General features: G+C 46.5%; 1 protein-coding gene across 2 annotated transcripts in view; it reads right to left on the bottom strand.

The window, feature by feature from the left end:
• The window catches only part of hjv (hemojuvelin BMP co-receptor), a 9492-nt gene extending 7423 nt beyond the window's left edge, over window positions 1-2069 (bottom strand). The window contains exon 1 of one of the 2 annotated variants that reach the window (XM_086217476.1): window positions 1916-2069. The gene's annotated coding sequence lies outside the window, so the exon portion shown is untranslated. Of the gene's footprint in view, window positions 1-780; window positions 824-1915 lie in introns of those variants that run through there. The other variant, XM_086217477.1, reaches the window with a different exon arrangement.
• Window positions 2070-5000: the final 2931 nt, after the last annotated feature.

Below are 5000 nucleotides of genomic sequence, written 5' to 3'. Positions count from 1 at the left end.
TTTTGCACATCATGCTTACACCCTCATCATGGAAAACACGAGGAAATGCATATGATACAGCTTTTAAGTTGAAGGTAATCGATGATCGCATGACATTGAGAGCGACAACGAAAGAGAGACTGAGAAAGTGTGTGATGAAGTCCTCCTGAGGCTGTTTGATTCTGACACTGAAGAAGATGCCTTCAGGGGAGGGCTGGCTATTTTTTGACCTGCCATGTTACTGCCGTGTTACTGCCGTGTTACTGCCGTGTTCCTGCTGTGTTACTGCCATGTTACTGCCGTGTTACTGCTGTGTTACTGCCGTGTAACTGCTGTGTTACTGCCGTGTTACTGCCGTGTTACTGCTGTGTTACTGCCGTGTTACTGCTGTGTTATTGCCATGTTACTGCTGTGTTACTGCTGTGTTACTGCCGTGTTCTGCTGTGTTACTGCCGTGTTACTGCTGTGTTACAGGCACTGTTTGGAAAAAGCATTTTTTTTTAAATTAAAAATTAAAAAATCCTTTGGTGTAAATATCTCATTTTTCAACATGGACGCCTATGGCTTCTCGAAAAGTGTGGCCTACAATTTTTTCCTTTCTTTTTAAATTTAGTTGATGCGGCCTGTATTTAGGTGCGTTCATTAGTCCAAACATTACAGTATTTAAAATAAAGACACAAAATGAGACTTGCAATAGACTAAAATGTAAAGAACAAATACAAAAAACAAACAAACAAATAACAAGAACAAAAAAAACACCCACAGAACTTAAGGAAAAGTTCAGAATGAAAGTCCGCTTACCTGAACAAGTATTAAAGCAGAGAAATTATTGTTTTACTTTTTTTTCCTGGGGTCCAAATGTTGCTAATATTTAGACTCCAGATGGTTGAGGGTCTCTGAGCCAGCAGCGTGAGCAGGCAGGTACCAGGTGTACCTTTTTGAGCTCACCAACCAGGAGCTCAGGAGCTGCAGGTGCTGATTAACCAGAGAAACGTCTGAGAAACGTGGGGCCGTTAACGGCTCAAAACCTGTCAGGATTCTGGCCGAAAAAAGCGTACATGGAGAGACCCAACCAAGTGGTGGGGATCGTGTAGAGGAACATCTGTACCCAGTATGGACCAGACGTACCCAGATCCCAATGGGACGTACCAGCAAAAGTGGTTGAGAACAACAGAGCTAAGGTGCTGTGGGACCTCAGCTTCCAGACTGACAAACAGCTACTGGTGAACCAACTGGACTCAGTAGTGGTGGACAAACAGAAGAAGAGGGCAGTGGTGACGGATGTGGTAAGACCAGCTCACACCAACATCAGGAAGAAGGAACACCAGAAGGCTGAGAAGCACCAGGGGTTGAAAGAACAGCTAGAACAGAGTGGAAGGTCAAGGCTGACGTGGTCCCAGTGGTAGTTGGAGCACTTGGGACCCCCAAACTGGGAGAGTGGATCCAGCAGATTCCAGGACCACCACTTGAAACCTCAGTCCAATAGAGCTCGGTCCCAGGAACAGCTAAGATACTGAGTAGAACCCTGGAGCTCCCAGGCCTCTGGTAGAGGACCTGAGCAAGAGGAGGACACAGAACCACCCTACAAAGGGGGGAGGGATTTATTTCACTCACACACACACACACACACACACACACACACACGTCGGCGCTGTCAACTGACCTTTATTCCCTCTGACAGGTGGGAGGGGGAGGGGCTGGGGGTGTACAAGGGCCTAATTTTAAACCTCCTCGTTGCTCAGAATCATATCTCTCTTGCGCCATTTTTTTCCCTCCGAGCCCTGCTGGCTGTTCCATGCTGTCCTCAGAGATGTCTGGACTAAACACTTCAGTTGATGGACAACAAATAAGTTTTGTCCTCGCAGAACTTAGACAGTTCTAATGATTCAGAGAAACTCAATAAAGGTCAGCAATGGTCATCTCAGCTGTTCCTCACCTGAAACCACGCAGTGCCTGTCTTTATTTGACTGACCAGGACCATCCACGACCGTCAAAAACTCTCCAGGACCATCCAGGACCGTCAAAAACTCTCCAGGACCATCCAGGACTGTATAAAACTCTCCAGGACCCTCCAGGACTGTGTCTCTCCTCTGTCCTCCAGGCTGCGTTCTGATGTCTGCCTGTCGCTGTTTCCATGCCTGACTGGGAACTTCAGCTGCTTCTAAATAAAACAACCAACACCTGCTGCACCTCAACTGTCCTCACGCACACACACACACACACACACACACACACACACACACACACACACACACACACACACACACTGCTGTGTTTGTGCCACGAAGGCTTATTGGAGGACCAATTGGTTCATCTAACCACTCATACCAGGAACCTTCTGGTAGCTTGATGAGCCTCCTGAGTCAGTCACTCTTGGTGATGTGCACAGGCCTCGCTTTGATGGTCATCATGGCGACAAGAAACTCCAACCATTATTCACGTCGTGACCTGACATCCTGACATGAACGAAGTTGGCTGTTGAATGACTGTCAACTGTAAGCGACAGTTAGCTTGAATTCGCTGATGGTTTCCTGGCTGTGAGCTAACATTAGCTGCTGTCATCACTGAGCTGTGAGTTAAGCATGAGCTAATGTGGCTTCATGTGATGTCAGCGAGCATTGAGCTAATGCTAGCTAGCTGGCTGCTAAAGAGCTACCGGAGTCACTCTGGTAATGGACGCTTGTCTCCATTTTGATGTCATTGTTTCAAACTTATTCATTGACAAGAAGCAACACGTGATTTAATTGTTCTGGGTTATTACCGTTCAAGCTATGAATTAAAGGTGACATCTGTGTTTTTAGACCAAATATTGTTGATTGAAATGTGGTGAAATATTATTGATTATCAATGATCATGTGATTAACAAGTCACCAATTTGATGTCTTTGTTGTCTTCAACATATGTGGAATATATGTTCATGAATTCCATCATCCATCCATCATCCATCCATCCATCATCCATCCATCCATCATCCATCCATCATCCATCCATCCATCATCCATCCATCCATCATCCACCCATCATCCATCCATCCATCATCCATCATCCATCCATCCATCATCCATCCATCCATCATCCATCCATCCATCATCCATCCCTCCATCATCCATCCATCCATCATCCATCCATCCATCATCCATCCATCCATCATCCACCCATCATCCATCCATCCATCATCCATCCATCCATCATCCACCCATCATCCATCCATCCATCATCCATCCCTCCATCCATCCATCATCCATCCATCCATCCATCATCCATCCATCCATCATCCATCCATCATCCATCCATCCATCATCCACCCATCATCCATCCATCCATCATCCATCCCTCCATCCATCCATCATCCATCCATCCATCATCCATCCATCATCCATCATCCATCCATCATCCCTCCATCATCCATCCATCCCTCCATCCATCCATCATCCATCCCTCCATCCATCCATCCATCATCCATCCCTCCATCATCCCTCCATGTTCTCCCTCTCCTCCTGTTGAGGGTGGTGGGGGTGGAGCCTATCCCAGCAGCCTTCCCCCTGGACAGGTCACCAGTCCATGGCAGGGCCAACACATAGAGACAGACAACCATTGGCTCTCCCAGCCACGCCTACGGTCAATTTAGAGTCTGGATTAACCTGGTCCCTCTTGATGTCTTTGGACTGTGGAGGAAGCTGGAGTACCAGAGAGAACCCAGCAGGAACAGGGAGAACATGGAGACTCACCCAGAAAGACCCCGTGCTGCAGCCGGGGCTCCACCCACAACCTTCTTGATGGGGGCCACAGGGAGGACCACTGCTCCACCCACAACCTTCTTGCTGGGGGCCACAGGGAGGACCACTGCTCCACCCACAACCTTCTTGCTGGGGGCCACAGGGAGGACCACTGCTCCACCGGACTGCTCTTCATATAATTATATAAGAATAATTTCAGGATGTTTAACACTGATAAGGTTTTCTTTTTTAAATTAAATGTTACTTTTTCATTATTTGAAGTTTTCTTTCTTTCAGCTTTCTAATTTTGATAGCCTGTTAATGTCACAAAGTTTTTCTGTGTTTAAAACATTTAATTTTTTTATTTAAATAAATTAATAATAAATAAAGTGATGTACAAAGGGTATTTGTCCATGTTTCAAATGATGAAGAGGAGTGATGCTAAGAGTCCACCAGCAGGTGTCACTGTTTCACTTTCCACAAATCAACACGATGACGTCGCTCCCACGTCCAGCCATAGCACAAGTGATGATTGGCAGCCGAACATGCAAGCATGTAACCCTGTGAAGTAAACATGACATGTGATTTTTTGTTTGAATCTATTTTATTCTGGTCAGTTTGTCAATGTTTATCTCAGTCACCTGCCTTTCCTGAAAGGCTCAAATTTTAAATTTCCATCATTTTTGTTGGCAGAGTCAACAACAACAGTGTTCTCTTCCAGTCAAAGTTAATCCCGACCTCAAGGAGGCGCTTGTTTTTATTAAAACATTTTGATGGAAACGCCTAATGATAATTACAGCGTCTAATTATGGTCACCAGCTTCCTCCCACAGAACCCAAACGCACCATAAGGCTCAATTAGTCTCTATCGTTTGTCTGTGATTGGCTGGTGACCTGTCCAAGTGGAGCCCCGCCTCTCACCCTACACCAGCTGGGATAGGCTTCAGCGGCGCGTGCCCCCATTCAGGAGGGAGGAGTAGATGATGGAAGGGAGACACATTTTTACACGAATGAACTTTCGAAGAGTCAGGTGACATCAGTCTGATGTGGCGTCCTTGCTTGATGATCATGTGATCTTGATGTTTCTACTTACCTTCACTGCTGAAGTTTAAATAAAGTTGAGTGTGAAGGAGGTGAAGCTGTTGCCACTTTAAGCGTGAAGCAGGGCCCCTCCACGCCTCGCTGAGCAGCTCTCAGGCCCTTTGTTCAGCCCCAGAAAGGGGGGCAGGAGTGGGTCTGGACCGAGACCAGGACTGACAGACTGTGACCCTCCAAAGACCAGAGACGACACGGTGAACAGAGCAGC

This window comes from Aulostomus chinensis, chromosome 11 (genome assembly GCF_037954235.1).
Source record: "Aulostomus chinensis isolate RoL2024-O1b breed Wild chromosome 11, RoL_Achi_v1.0, whole genome shotgun sequence".
Taxonomy (NCBI): Eukaryota; Metazoa; Chordata; class Actinopteri; order Syngnathiformes; family Aulostomidae; genus Aulostomus; species Aulostomus chinensis.
This window is presented reverse-complemented; position numbering and strand designations above follow the sequence as displayed.